Genomic DNA, 15,923 nt, shown 5'->3' with positions numbered 1-15,923 from the left:
GAAGAATTGTGTCCAAAAGCTTGAGTGATTCATGTTAGAGCAACCAGACATCTGGGGGATGGACACTTGGGGTGCGCAAACTGATTCCTGACTCAGTTTCCCCTCTGCACAAAGGGCGCAATCCTGAGTTCTTGGGTCTCAGTGGGGACTGAGGGGGAGGCACGCCCAGCGCACACAGGAGCTCATTCAGCGGTCGGCCCCTGCTGCCCCACTGCCGCCCCCATCGGCAGCCCTGAGGCACAGGCGGTCAGACCTCAGGAAGCTCTGGGAGCTCTGCATTGGCCCCGAAGTGCCCTGGCTGACCCCTGACTCACAGTTTCGGCTTCAGAAAGTACTTTGCGAGAAAGACATTTCCTTTATTCTGCATTCGGATTCCTTGTTACTCTTTGTGTCACTGGAAAGAAGGCAGCTGGGATGGCAGAGGGATGTCCCAACAGGATCCACTGCTGCTCTGTTTCCTGCCCTCAGCCCCACGCTCTTCTTCACTCCCGCCGGCTGGGCAAGACCTGACCACCACGCCTCCTTTTCTGAAACCAAAGAGACCGGAAAACCAGAGCTCTTCCCAAGTCGGCTGGCTCCTTGTGGCTCCTCTGCCATCACCAGACCCAGCCCAGCACTGACCACATGATAGACGCAGTCGCAGGCAAGGGACAGGAATGCTTCAAACTGAGGAAGAGCAGGGGCTGGGCGGGGCTTCTTGTAAGAAGCAAGTCACTCACTTGGTTTTTTGTTTTTAATAAATATGTAGTCGGCACCCACCAAGTGCCAAGCACTGAGGGCAGTGGGAATGTGGGAATGAAGAGAACACGGTCTTTGACCTCCAGAGGCTCACAGGAGAAAGCAATAAGACAGACACTGCGATAAAGGAACAGTAGTCACCAGCATGGGAGGAGAAGGAACAAAGGGCCTAGAAGGCCTGGGGGTTGGGGCGGGGGGCTTCACTGAGGGCAGTGCCCATGAGGGCCCTGGAGTGGGCTGCAGTGGTTGGGCACAAGTCCTAGAGTTGCCTGCGTGGGTTTGCACCCAGGCTTTCCCAGTTATTAGTTCTACAAGCTTGGCCAACTTATTAACCTCTCTGCAGCTCAGTTTCCTCATTCTGTACATGGCACTTATTTCATAAGGTTGTTGAAAAGAATAAATGAATTAATACCCATACAGCACATTTAGAACAGTGGTGGCTATCAGATTCTGCATGTATTAATATTATTGGCTTGAAGGAGAAGCAGGCATTTAACAGATGAGGAAGGGCCTCAGAAAGGTGGTCCAGGAGGCAGGAAGGGCAGGAAGAGAGGCAGGGAGGCCAAAGCATGTGCTGTGTCTTGGCATGGTCGCTGCATGGCAGCATGTGCTGAAATGAGGCCAGAAGGGGAGGCAGAGGTCTGATGCTGCCAGGCTGTGTGTCCCACAGAGCGTGGGCTTGATCCTGTAGCTGGCTGAGAGCGACTGAAGGCCTTGTCGTAAGGATCAGATTTGGTGAGCGGATCATAAGGCAGCTTGGCTGGAAGAAGTGAGAGGAAGGTGAGGAGCCCAGTAGGTAGCCAACTACGATAGGGAAGACGAGTAAAGAGGCCCTAAGTAACACGTGGCAGCAGGAGCGGAGAGGAGGTGAGTTCCTGGGGCCCAGAGGTGACTGGATGCAGGATAAGGAACAGGCAGGGTTCTGGATGACTTGGGTCATCATGAAGCCAAGAGTCAGGACAAGGAAGACTGGGCAGGGGTGGGTTTGGAGGGGAGGGAGGGTAAAGAAGAGAAATAACAAAATAATAGGTTCTGGGTACTGATGTGGGAGCTTTATATAAATCATTTCATTTAAATCTCACATTGCCTCTGAGGAGGGTTGCTGTTATTATCCACATCTACAGCTGAGAAAATCAAGGCATAGAATGATTGAACACTTGTATCAGAGCCATGGTGTGGTTTTTAGAGCCTGCATTATTAACCCCTCTGCTCCATGGTGATCTTGAGACAGTGGTTACATGTCTACTGCTTAGCAGAAGCGAGGTGGAGTTAGAGTCACGGGAGGATGAGATTGTCAGGGAGCGCAGGAGAGGGGGGAGGGAGAAGGGCAAGGGCTGAATGCAGAGAGAGGGGCTCTGAGGTGCTGCTGGTCCTAGGGAAGAGGTCCAGCAGCCAGGAAGGTGCCCAGGAAGATGCAGAAGGCACCCCCCTTTCCCTTCTCTCCAGCCTGCTGGGGGGAATCCAGCCCTAGGACTGGGCCTCTTGCCCTAGGGGTCCTCCCCACAGTCCCCAGAGAGCACACAGACAGGGCTGGCCCTCTCCCAGGGCCTGGGGCCAGTTACATAACCTCCCTGAGCTGGTGAGGCAAGCCTGGCATTGGCCTCCTCCCTCAGAGGCACTGGCAGGGGAGGGCTGCAAGGATGAGGCTCAGCTTTTGGAGACAAAACGAAGTACTCTAAGTGGAGGTATGCCAACCCACTCCGGGCGGTTGTGGGGTCCAATTTTGTCTCCCAGTCCACATGCAGGCAGGGCTGAGTTTCTGTTGACAAATGCTTCTCAAGGTGTTCACCTCAGCCTCAACAGCCACTGGCCCAGGTCCCATTCGGGTGTGTCATTGGCTCAAGTGAGCGCTCGCTCTCATGTGCGCATGCTTGCTCTCTCTCGCTCTCTCTCTCTCTCTCACACAGACACACACACACACACACACACACACACACACACACACACACACACTACTCCTCTCCAAACCCAGCCAAATTCACCTGGTTTCTCTCAACATGTACCTAAGCGTTGTCAGCCAAGAAGAGCCTTGCCTGGTTCAAAATTCACATAATGAGCTTCATAAATTACTGGGGGGTGTTCCAAGTTCTGAGATTTCCGCAGCACTTTCACCCTGGGGAGAGGTTAAGGATAAGAAAAGAGGAAAAGTGAGAGCCAAAGAGGGAGGAGGCAGCACTGCCCCCACCCTCGATTAGCACCCCTCCTCCACTCTGTTTCCAGTTACATACAGTGCCAATGTTTGGCCCCAAAGTGGTGACAGGAAAGAGTGAGACTGTACACAGAGAAGTAGGGACCATGAAACATACAATGTACGTCCTCAAAGGGACCTTACAGATCATTCATTAGTCCAACTCTCTCAGTTACAGATGAAGAAACTATCTGTCCCATGACCAGCTAGGGACACAGTCCAGGGCTTTCAATGTCCCCTCGGTCCTCACTTAACATGGACTCCAGACAAGGACTGGAAGAGGCTAACATTAAAATGCCATGAGCCTTACCCAACATCTGCTTCTGGAGACCCCCCAGTGCTCACGCCCCAGCCCCCACTCTGGGCCCCATAGGCTACACAGCACTGCCTGCGCTCCTGTTCCCCTCATCTCCAAGCTTCAGCAGTAACTGTGAGCCCTACATGTGGCAGAGAACTGGAAAGATATCGACTTGCCCAGGTTGCTGGAGCCCATAAGACACTAGAAAATAATGCTATTGCAATGTCTAGTCAGGGTGGGCTCTTTCCAGGGTGGGCTCTTTCCTGTTCCCTTCCAAACACCCTGGGCAACCCATGAGTCTCCCAGGAGCATCTGCTTTGTCCCTGGCAGACCAAGAAATTACACGTTTGGGCAGCTAATTTCCCCAAGTCCTTATTTCTGCCCGGCAGAAAAATGGACAGCCCAAAGTGGGGAAGAAGGAATAAAGCCAAGCATTCTCATACTCCTGATTTAAAACATACAAATAAAAGAGATATGTTCACTGTGCAAATAACAAATAGACCAACTCTACTTCCCAGCCAAATATTGATATTTCCTTTAAATTTGGGGCTAAAATATCCACTTGGACAGGGAAAGACTTGTGGTTTTGGCCAAAAGCTATAGTAAGTTTTATACAACCATTAAAACTATGATGTTCAAATAAAAGTTACAAATTTAGAGTGACTTTATGAGCCCAAAGTTATTTTGACTTTTCATAAAACAAATCATGAGACCAACACATCACCACATTATGTTGACAATAGCATCCAAAATAGTTGTACTATCTTTAGTATTTTTATTTCCATTGATTTATAACTATAAATTTATCTATAATTTATAATTAAACAAATAATATTTAATTATTCACATGTGCCCATATTTAGGATTTTTAAACAGCCATATAAACAGACAAGAATGAATGACCTATTGTCATGTATATGGCAGACAACATGCAAGGTACCCTTTCCTGAAATTCTCTTTAACCGAATGTTGATTGTAAGAAGCTTGTGGTCTGAATCAGGTATACCAAGCTAAATGAAAGATAATACAGCACACAACCCACAGCTTTAAAAGTTGCCAGTTAAATAATCCAGATGGTCTCTCTCTTCATTCACGGCCAGCAGCTCTGCCCAATACTCCATCTGATTCCAGTCCAGAATAAAATGCCCCCATTTTTACTACTCTTGGCCTGACCTTCCCCCAAAGTGTGACAATGCATTCTAAAGTGGCAAAGCTGTGCCTGGAGCCCACCTGCCCTTCTTGTAAAATGCTGGACCAAGAAGCCCCAACTTAAAATTCATTGCGCAGAAGCTGACATTCGTTTCAGAAGCAGTACTCAGTCAGATCTCTTGGGTGAGCTGAGCAGGTCCAGAGTTGCCTTCTCTAAAAGGGACAAAGTGGCACCAGATAGAATTGCCTATGGAGATGATAAAGGCAAGGAGAGATTGGATCCCAACATTCTGATGAGCCTTTTCTTTTTTTCAGCACTCACCTGAGGATGTGTTTATTGATTTTAGTGAGAGAGAAAAGGGGGAGAAGGGGAGAGAGAGAAAGAAACATCGATTGGTTGCCTCCTGTATGTGCCCCGACTGGGGATCAAATCTGCAACCTAGATATGTGCTCTGGCAGGGGACTGAACCCATAACCTTTTGGTGCACAGGGCAATGCTCCAACCAACCGAGCCATGCAGCCAGGGCTTTAAACAGCTCTTAAATGGCTTGGGGGGGCAAGACCTTTTCTCAAGACGATGTCATATTTACTAGCAAGTAAAGAGGGGCCAACTGGAGAATGGTCTGAATTCTGCATAATTTGGAGCAGCTGACCGTGATTTGTGCCATGAGATGGAAAAGGCTGAAATCTCACATGATTTGCTCACTGCTGTATTCGTAGTATCTAGAACAGGACCTACTGCACAGTAGACAATCAGCCAACACATAATAAATCTAATGGCATATTAAGTCCGAAATGAATTTATTGTCCCTATAGTTTTAGGAGCAATGATAATTTTAAAACAGGCTTTAGCTTGAATTGCAGTATACTTTTTAGAGTATTTTGCTAAGCTTAGGACAATTCATTGTAGCAAGTAGAGAGGTAATGTCCACTGAGTTTATAAGAAAGTCGAGCTTCTTATTCTGACAAAGATAAAGTAATATGGACTAGATTTACCCTTCCAGCTTCAACAATAGCAAAAACCTGGGGGGATAAAAGAAACAACAGTTTGCAGACTTTAGCTATTGGGCAATGCAGGACAGGGATCTCTGAGGGATAAGGAACAAAATGAGCACCACTATTGCCCCAGCTGACTGCTGGGGAGCACTTACAGGCCACAGGGTGCGGTGGGGTGGGGTGGGGAAGCCAGGCAGAGTCTGGCAGTCTGAGTTAAGGGGACGGAGTTGGCAGTCTAGTGAGTGCAAGGGAACTTGAGTTCTCAGGGCAGAGAAATGGAGAAGAGGGAGCTGCTCAAAGGATGGCAGGAGGAAGACCCACAGGTCTTCAGAAGGCTCCCTGTGAGTGTTCAGCTGGGAAGGAATCAAAAGGAGGGGCATAAAATCACTCGTGTTCACATAGGGCTGGGAGCAATTTGTATTCCCATCAGCCATAATAGAAAACCTCTTAACTCAGGACAGATCAGGTAGATGAACCTAAACAAAAGTTTATGCTGTCCCCCTCCTAACTGATAGCAAGCGTCAATAATATCAAACTATTTCTAAATAACTTAATTGCATCCCAGATCAAAATTTAAGGATATTTATAGGAATACAAGAATATCCAGCAACCAAAAAGGTAAAACTGATAATGTCTGGCTTCTAAAGTAACAGGAAAATATAACTCATATCAGGGTGGGGTGGATAACCAATCAGTAGATATGAAAGTCACACAAATAATAAAATTAGTAGATAAAATTAATATTAAAATGATTAGTATAACTATATTCCATATGTTCAGGAAGGTAGAGGAAAGATTAACTATGTTAAGTAGAGACATGGAAAATGGGGGAAAAAAGACCCAAATCAAACTCTAAAAATAAAAATATTGGTGTCGGAAATAAAATAAACACTAGGCAGGATTAACAGTAAATTAGACATTGTCAAAGATTTGTGAGCTTCACATAGCAATAGAAATCACCCAAAATGAAAGAAAAGCAAAACAAAACGAAACACCAGAGCATCAGTGAACCGAGTGGATAAAACCCATGCACTGGAGGTGGGGGGCAGAAATACTATTTGCAGAAAGAATGGCCAAAACTTTCCCAAAACGATGCAAACTATAAATCCAAAGATACACAAAGTTCAACAAACCCTAAGCAGAAGAAAAATGAAGAACACTCCACCAAAGAATATTGCAAATAATGACATAAAATTAGTAAGATAGAGAAAATTTTAAAATCAGGCAGAAAAAAAAAGATACACGATATAAAGAGTAATAAATATAGGAATTACATCAGAATTTTCACTAGAAACAATACCAGCTGTAAACCAATGAAATGAAAAAATTTCAAAAACAAATTAAAGTAAAGACTTTCTCAGTTTACAAAAGCTGCAAAAACTCATCATCAGCAGATCTTCATTCCAAAACAAAAAAAAAGGTAAGCAAAGTCTTTTAGAGAAAAGGAAAAATAACAAACACATAAAGAAATAAAGAAAAGATTAATATGTGGGTGAATATTTAAAAGTTTATTTCATGTTTAGAGTCTCTAAAACAGAATTAAATATTTAAAGAAAAATAATAGCAATGTGTTCTGAGGCCTATAACTTATGTAGAACTAAAATGTCTGACAATAGAACAGAGGTCGGGAGGAAGGAAATGCAACTGTTGTAAGTTTTTTATATCATAGTACTAAAAGCCTATTATTAGAAAAGAGGAAATGTCTGAACTCAGTGATCTCAGCTTAAAAATTAGAAAAAGGAAGAAAAAATTAAACCCAAGTAAATAGAACAAAAAATAAGAAAGATAAGAGCAGAAAATAAGAAAAACAAAAACAAAAGAGAAAACCAATGAAACCAAAAGCTGGTTCTTAGAGATCAATAGAATTAGTAAACTCTTAGCCAAATAAATCAGGAATAAAGGAGTGAAGACACAGATTGCCAATATCAAGAATGAGAGGTGACATCATTACAGACACTACACATACTCAGAGGATAGTAAGCAAATATTATGGACAAGTTTATGCGATTAAGTTCAAAACTTACATGCAATGGACATACTCCTTAAAAGACATAAAATACCTAGAGCTGATTCAAGAAGAAATAAACAACCAAAATAGCTTTATATCTTCTAAAGAAACCTCCAGGCCCTAATGGCTTCCTTGATTAATTCTACCAAACATTTAAAGGATAAATATCAATTCTACATAAAATCTTCCTAAAAATTGAAGAGAAGGGAATACTTCCCAATTCACTGTTTTAATCGAGCATTATCCTCATACATAAACCAGATAGGCACTCAAATAAACAAAATCATAGGTCAGTATCCCTCATAAATACAGGTGCAAAAATTCTTCCAAAAATTCTCAGCAAATTGAATCCAATGGTACATATAAAGAATAATACATAATGACTAAGTCGTATTTATCTCAAGAATGCAAGGTTGGCTTAACATTTGAAATTCAATCAACATAATTCATTACTTTAACACATCAAAAATAAACCCCATATAATCACATCAATAGACACAGAAAAAGCACTGGATAAAATTAAAAATACATTCCTGACTTTAAAACTCTCAGCACACTAGTAGTAGAAGAGAACTTTCTTAAACTGATAAAGGGCATCTGCAAAAACCCACAGCTAACAACTTACTTAATGGAAAAAGATTGAATAATTTTCCCCCTAAGATTATAAATAATGCAAAGTTTACTGCTCTCACCACTTCTAATCAGCATTGTACTAGAGGTTTTAGGCATTGTAATAAGGCAACAACAAAAAATAAGTGATAGTCATCCAGATTGCAAAGGGGGAAGTAAAACTTTCTTTGTTTACAGGTGACATAATTATTTCAGTAGAAAATCCTAGGAGTCCACAGAAAGCTACTAGTCCTAATAGATAAATTTAGCAATATTGTAGGATAGAAGTTCAACATCCCAGAAAAGTCAGTTGTACTTTTATATACTAGTTAAATCAACAATTAGAATATTTTTAAATATTTAATTCATCAAAAATATGAAACAGGAAAATATTTGACAAAAGATGTTCATAAATTAAATAATGGCTGACATGCTAATTTCATGATAATGAAAAATATTAAAGAACATCTAAAGATATATAACATATTCATAAACTGGAAGATTCAACATTAGTTAGATGTCAATTCTCCAAAATTGATCTGCAGATTCAAAACAATTCCAATTAAAATCCAAGCTTACTTTCTTGTAGAAATTTAGTTGAATGTAAAACTCAAGTGGTAACACAAACAACCTTGAAAATTAGGAACAAAGTTGGAGGGCATATGTGACCCAGCTTCAAGGCATCATTAAGCTACAATAATGAAGGTGTAAAAAATACCAATAATACGGACAGTGTAAAGATAGACTCCATAAATCAACACTTAGAGATGTGGTGAGTTGATTTTTGACAAAAATGCAAAAGTAAATCAATGAAGAAAGGATAGTCTTTTCAACAGATAGAACTGGAGCAATCAGATGTCCATATGCAGAAAAAGTGAATCTCTATCCATACCTTGCAACACACAAAAACACACACAGATACACAATTCATTAAAGAACACATGGTCACCTCTGTCACTTAGGATCTGGCACTGAAAGCCGGCACAATGCATGATCTACACACTCATTTTCAGGATTAACACCATTCAGGCTCCTAGCAACTCTCAAAGAATCTCTCACACCCTTCAGAAGGCGGGGAAGGTTTACAGGCCTTGCCACTGCCAACATCAGGGATGGAGAGGACTTAAGTAACAAAGCATTCAGGGAAAGACAAATCGATCAACTTGTCAAATTCTCTCAGCATGAATTCAATACACTCCTACATTTAAAAAATGACTAGTCCAGTAGTGCTGGGTGTCTATTTTCTTGCTTCAATTATATTCTAATTAATGGTTCTGGAGGTACTCACAAATTAGTACAGATTTCACAACAGCTGCTCGTGATGACTGAGGAGCATTTTACAATATTAAGCCATTCATATTATTCTTAAATTTGCATATATGTGGGGCTAGGTGCACAAAATGCAATTCTGATTCTTCATCTATGCAACTAGATAAATGTTAAATGTTAGAATTGTAAATAGTTCTTAATAAAATGTAATATTTTAAACAATAAAATATTTAAATGTTTCAGATTTATTAACATAATTTTTATCTAAAATTTCAACAGTTCAATTATAGTTTGTATTTTGCTTTTATATTTAGTAAACAATTTAGCATAGTTTATAGTAAATAACTTTTCAAACATGAAATACTTTTTATTTTTAATAACTATAGTTTATTCTGGTGAATTATATTTAAATTTATATATTTGGACACTTATTTCATTTGACTACATTTAAAATTTTAATGCTAAATCTTTGAACATGTGTAGAAATAGAGATTATGCTAGAAATAAAAAATAGATAACTAAAATTAGTGCAGCCACTATGGAAAACAACATGAACTTTCCTCAAAAAATTAAAAACATAGAACTACCATATGACCCAGCAATTCCACTTCCAGATATTCATCTGAAAAAATCCAATACACAAATTCAAAAAAGATATATGTACATCTATGTACATTGCAGCATTATTTACAGTAGCCAAGATATGAAATCAACCTAAGTGTCCATCTATAAATGAACAGATAAAGAAGATATGGGGGGGCGGGTGCACGTGCGCATGTGCACGCTTTGTGTATATTGTCATAAAAAAGAATGAAATGTTACTATTTGCAACAACATGGATGGATCTAGAGGGTATTATGCTAAGTGAAATGAGTCAGACAGAGAAAGACAAATACCATGTGATTTCACTTATCTGTGGAATCTAAAAAAAAGTATGTGGAATCTAATGAACAAAATAAACAGACAAAATAGAAACAGACTCATAGATACAGAAAACAGACTGACAGTTCTTAAGGGGATGGGGTTTAGGGGGCTAGGGGAAAAAGGTGAAGGGATTAAACAAGCAAAAAAAAAACCTCATAGACACAGACAACAATATGATGATTACCAGAAGGAAAGGGTGTGGAAAGAGATAGAAGAAGGTATAAGGGGATAAATGGTGATGGAAGGAAACTTGACTTTGGGTGGTGAACACACATTACAGTATCGAGATGATATATGATAGAATTGTACACCTGAAACTGATATAATTGTATCAATCAATGTCACTCAAAAAAATGCTGTAAATTTTTTTAAAATAAATGAGCAAAAAACCCCAGAAACAAACTGATAGATACAGAGAAAAAATTGACAGTCGCCAGATGGGAGGAGAGTAGGGTGAATGCATGAAAAGGTGAAAGGGATTAAGAAGTACAAACTGCCAGTTATAAAAATAGTCACAGGGATGTAAAGTACAGCATAGGAAATACAGTTAATAATATTTTAATAAGTATGTATGGTATCAGATGAACACTAGGCTTATTAGAGTGATCACTTCATAAGTTATATACATGTCTCATCACTAAGTTGTACACCTGAAACTAACATAATGTATATCAACTGTAACTGGAAAATAAATTAATTTTTTAAAATAGCTAACTAAAATTCAGGACAGAAAAAAGTTGAAAAGAAAAAAGTAATAGAAAAATATTCAAAGGGATGATCTACTTAAGTTTCTAAATAATGGAAGCAATAAAAGTAAACAGACTAACGTCAAGCATGACCTGAAATAGAATTTGTGAAAAAGACATTAGAATGTCTTTACTTAACGAAGTATTAATTTTTGAGCAAAACAAGAAAATTATTCTTGTGAACTCTACAATTTGAACACAGCAGTGAAACTCTTACAACTTCACAATAAGATTTGATAGCTATTCAAAACAACAACAATGAAAAGAACATATCTAATTCACAACTCAGAAGCAACAGATTAAACTAGAGCCTTCCCATTAAAACAAGAAAACTGTGTTCATAAAATTAATAAATCGCTTTACTCTCCGTATTGGACAATGATCCTAGAAAATGGCAACCACATTCTTCTCACAGCAAGTGAATACTTCTCACAGAATACAATCTGATGTAAAGTAATGTGTAGAATGTTTCATTGGACAAACATGGAAAAAGATTTAACACTCCAAATTTTTTAGAGAAAAATTATTTTTTGAAGTCCAAAAAATCTGCATGAGAAATATGCAATAAAGTGACATTCTAATAAGATATGAAAAAATTGAAACAAGGAAACAAAGATATTTGCATGAACATAAAGGGGAGAATTCACATACAAATAATCCCCCATACAATTTTTATAATCTATCTTCTGACAATTATAGTTCAACCTATAGTCTTGATTGAAGGAAATTTGAAAATAAAATTGAGCAATAAATGCTGCTTTTTTGTAATGTCTAAGCATTGAAAAGTGTGAGAAAAGAACTTAAGAATGCTGTAGAAGACTGCATTCGGTGGCTGCCGGCGCTGCCGCCATCGGGCCAGCCCCTCAGGCTGACACCAGTGACGCTCTGCCAAGGGAGACAAGCCAATACGGGAGCAGACTGGATCCAGCCTTCGTCAACATTATTACCAGTTATTTGATAACGACAGAACCCATCGCGGTGCAGCTTACATTGGCGCGGCACACCTTACGTGGGAAGAACAGCAATCCAGGGGAAAGCTACCACTGTGGAGAAGTTGTCTGGCCTTCTGTTCCAGAAAATCCAGCAAGGCATCATGGCGCAGGACCCGCAGCCCATGCCAGATAGTTGCATCATCAGTGTGTTTGTAGGCCAGCCTAAGGCCAATGAAGACCCCATCATGGGGTTCCACCAGATGTTCCTATTAAAGAACATCAAGGATGTTTGGGTTGATATCTGCAGGCTTCCCCTGCATGACGTCAGCTGACCTCCTCCCAGCCAGGCACTCACACCGTTTCCTTCTCCCTCCTCATCCTGATACTAGTCCCACTCCTCCAGGTACCATATACAAACAAGCAGGCCCAGGCGGGAGTGGGCACGGAGCACTGCTGCTACCTGGGTATTGTGCAGATGTTTGGACACCAGACTAGTTACATCTGACAGGAGAAGTCTGAGTTGTACCAGCGCATGCCTTGGAAAGACTTTGTCCTTTTAGTACAAGTTTTGTCTTTTTTTAATCTACTGACAATTTGCTCTAGTAAACCAAAGAAGTGAAGGAAATAGCAGATGCCTCACTACCCAGATATTAATTTATTTAGATATTTCAATTCCTCATATTACAATTAAACCACAAAAATTTTCTTAAGAGTAAAAAAAATAATATAGACATCCAAATATTGCTTTTATTTATGGTGATAAGGATTTACTTAAATTTTTCAAATGATTTAATTTAAAAATATATTTAATAAAATCAAAATATTTTATTATATTTATGCAGTAACAATAGTTTATACTATGCAACTCCATTATAATATTTGTACTTGTATGTAAAATTCTTGGTTCATTTCCAAATTGACCAATCTTTTAAGTATCTAATTGACAATTTCAGTTTCTACTGCTTCAGCAGTAAAAACTACTTCAGGCGTTTCTTCAATTAAGATTCATTTAAAAAATTAATAACTACAAAAATTGAAAAATGTCTAATTTGGCATTTCTGTCAATCAAATACAAATTATGTGAAAGCCTTAATTATAACACTAATTCATTTTGTTTAAAATAAGAGAAATAAAAGTTTAATTTAAAAAGTATTAGTCCATGTACAGAACACCCAGATATGCCCAATAAAAATTGAATTCAGTTATTTCTGATTTTCTACCAATTTTAGCCATATAAAAATCACAGCTTTTACGTATTTTTCAGTTTTGTTGTTACATAGTTTTATTAGTTAAGGAAGGATACATATTTGTTATTTTAAATATATATTATAAACATACATGATATAAGCCTTTTTTTGTACTCTTGTCCTAGGCTCCATAAATGTCTGGACCAGGATAAATATAGCCAAAAGTTGATTCTTCAAAAATACTAATAAAATTGATCAAGCCTGGTGAAATTATTCAAGCAAAAAAAGAAAGCTCAAATAGTTAATATTATGAGTAAAAACAAGAATATCACTATGGGAATCCTGTGAGAATTGAAGAGATCATAAAAGGCATTTTGAACAACTAAATTTAATGATAAAATCATTAATTCATTAATGATAAAATCATAAATTATCATTAATGATAATTTAGTGATAAAATCACTAAATTTGAAGCTTTGAATGAAATGGATAAATTCTGGGAAAAACAAAGTGCACCAAAATTGACAAAAGAGAAAGTAGAAAATCTAATGAGCCATCTTACGATTTTTTTAAAAATTAATCTATAAGCCTTCCCACAAAGAAATTCTATACCCAGATGCTCACAAGTGAATTCTATTCATCATTTAGCAAAGATATTTATCAGTTGCACACAAACTCACAGAACCAAAAGAGAGCCAAACTTCAAATTGATTTTATAAGACAAATATTACCTTGATACCAAAACCTGACTAGGATATATTTTTTTAAAAGATTTCATTTATTTTTAGACAGAGAAGAGAGGAAGAAAGAGAGGGAGAGAAACATCAATGTGTGATTACCTCTCATGCACCCCCTACTAGGGACATGGTCTGCAACCCAGGTATGTGCCCTGATTGGAAACTGAACTGGTGACCCTTTGGTTCACAGGCTGGCACTCAATCCACTGAACCACACCAGCCAGGGCATGACCTGCATATTTTAAGAAAGGAAAAATACTGGCCAATCTCACTCATGAACATAGATGAAAATTTCCTACATGAAGCACTAGCAAACTGTATCTAGTGATATATGAAAACAAAATAAATTATAACCAAATTGATTTTGTTATAGGACTATAAGATTGAACAATCAATTAATATAATTTCTCACATTAATAGAATAAAGGAAGAAAAAATTATTATATAAGTAGGCACAAAAAAAGTATTTGAATAACAAACTCCATAATTTAAAAGAATCTATACTTTTTAAGTGACCAAGAATAGAAAGGAACACCCTTAATCTAATAAAATTTATCTTTAAAGAAAATCTACATCACCCTGGCTGGCATGGCTCAGTTTTGGGGGACTTATCTTGCAAACCAAAAGGGGGAGGTCACCAGTGGGGGTACATGCCTGGGTTGCAGGTTCAGTCCCTTTAGGGATGTGTGTGAGAGGCAATGAATCAATGTTTCTCTCTCTCTTTTTCTCCCTCTCTTCCCCTCTTTCTAAATCCTCTTTCCCTTCCTCTCTCTAAAAAAAAATGAAAAAATGTCCTTGGATGAGGATTAAAAAACTACATCAAATATTTATAATTAATGGGGAAATGTTAAAAGCTTTTCCTTTAAAGTCAGAAATGAGAAGTTTCACACTATCATTATCTCCATTTATTATTGTATTGGAGGCACTAAACAAGTAGATAAGTCAATAAGGACTGGAAGCAAGAAGTAAGTGTTATTTGCAGATGATATAATTGTGTACATGAAAAATCCAAAGTTATCTACAGACATATTATCACAATTCATATGTAAATTGGGTAGGGCTGCTGCCACAAGATCAGTAAAAAAGTTTCAATTATATTTCTACATACATATAAGCAAGAAATGAAATGAAAATTTTAAAATGTCATCTACAATAGCAGAAAGAAATATCAAATATTTAGTACTTAATCTGACAAGAGCTTTGCAAAACCTTCACATAGAAAAATATAAAACATTATTAAGAAAAAATAAATATGAAAACAAATGAAAGGCTTTACACGTTCATGGATTGGAAGACAATATTTTAAAGATCCCATTTCTCCCCACATTGACCTATAGAGTCAATGCAATCCCAGTCAAAAAGCCCACAGTTTTGCAGCAAGTATAGACAACTCTTTCTAGAAGTTTGGCTGTGTGGGGAGAAGAAAAAGAGGGTGATGGATGGACTAGGTCACAAGATCAAGGAAGAAAAATTTTTTTTAAGATGGGAGAGACATAAATATGCTTACAAAAGTAAGGAATGGTTGATGATTGGTGCAAGAAGAAAGATCCAAGCTAGGAAGAAAAAAATGACTTCAGAAAGAAAAGGAAATACCACATTTATCAAAATGAAAGACAGAAAGACAAGGTGCGTGTAAATATAGGTTGGTATGGGAATTGAAGAGGGTTCCCAACCAATAACTTCAATTTTCTTAGCAATATGGGAGATATCAAGGAAGTGAAATGGAAGTTTGCAAAAATAGAGTTTTTGGGTAGTCCTGGTGGGATGTGAGGAAGTGCATTGATGAGAGAAACACGGTGCAACTGCTGACCAGCCCTGAGAGTAGATTTGAGATTGGAAAGCTTGAATGGATACACACAGCTGAGAGTAAAACTGATCCAGAATGGGGTTTTAGGATATGGGCACTCTTGCCAATATCCTAAATGATATCCTGAAATGATAGATGGCCGTATCTGCTCTGGAAAAGAAAGGACGCGAAGAATGGGGGTGCTGATGAGTTGAGAGAGAGAAAGGGGATGCCCCGAGGAAAACCACATCTTCATCTTTCTCATCAAATTCTGTACCTTTCTACTGTGTATCTCATTCAGAGGCAATGGGGATCTTGAAGTGATATGATGAACACAGCCAGAGATAGAAATGTCA

General features: G+C 38.7%; 1 pseudogene; it reads left to right on the top strand.

Annotated features, from left to right (window-relative positions):
- The first annotated feature begins 5,644 nt into the window (after positions 1 to 5,644).
- On the top strand, positions 5,645 to 12,189 carry LOC129067949 (nuclear transport factor 2-like; annotated as a pseudogene).
- The last annotated feature ends 3,734 nt before the right edge of the window (positions 12,190 to 15,923 follow it).

The sequence above is a fragment of the Pteronotus mesoamericanus genome, unplaced genomic scaffold (assembly GCF_021234165.1).
Source record: "Pteronotus mesoamericanus isolate MK-2021 breed Mesoamerican mustached bat unplaced genomic scaffold, CSHL_Meso_final contig_101, whole genome shotgun sequence".
NCBI lineage: Eukaryota > Metazoa > Chordata > Mammalia > Chiroptera > Mormoopidae > Pteronotus > Pteronotus mesoamericanus.
The sequence above is the reverse complement of the archived record's forward strand: the minus strand, read 5'-3'. Positions and strand labels throughout refer to the sequence as shown.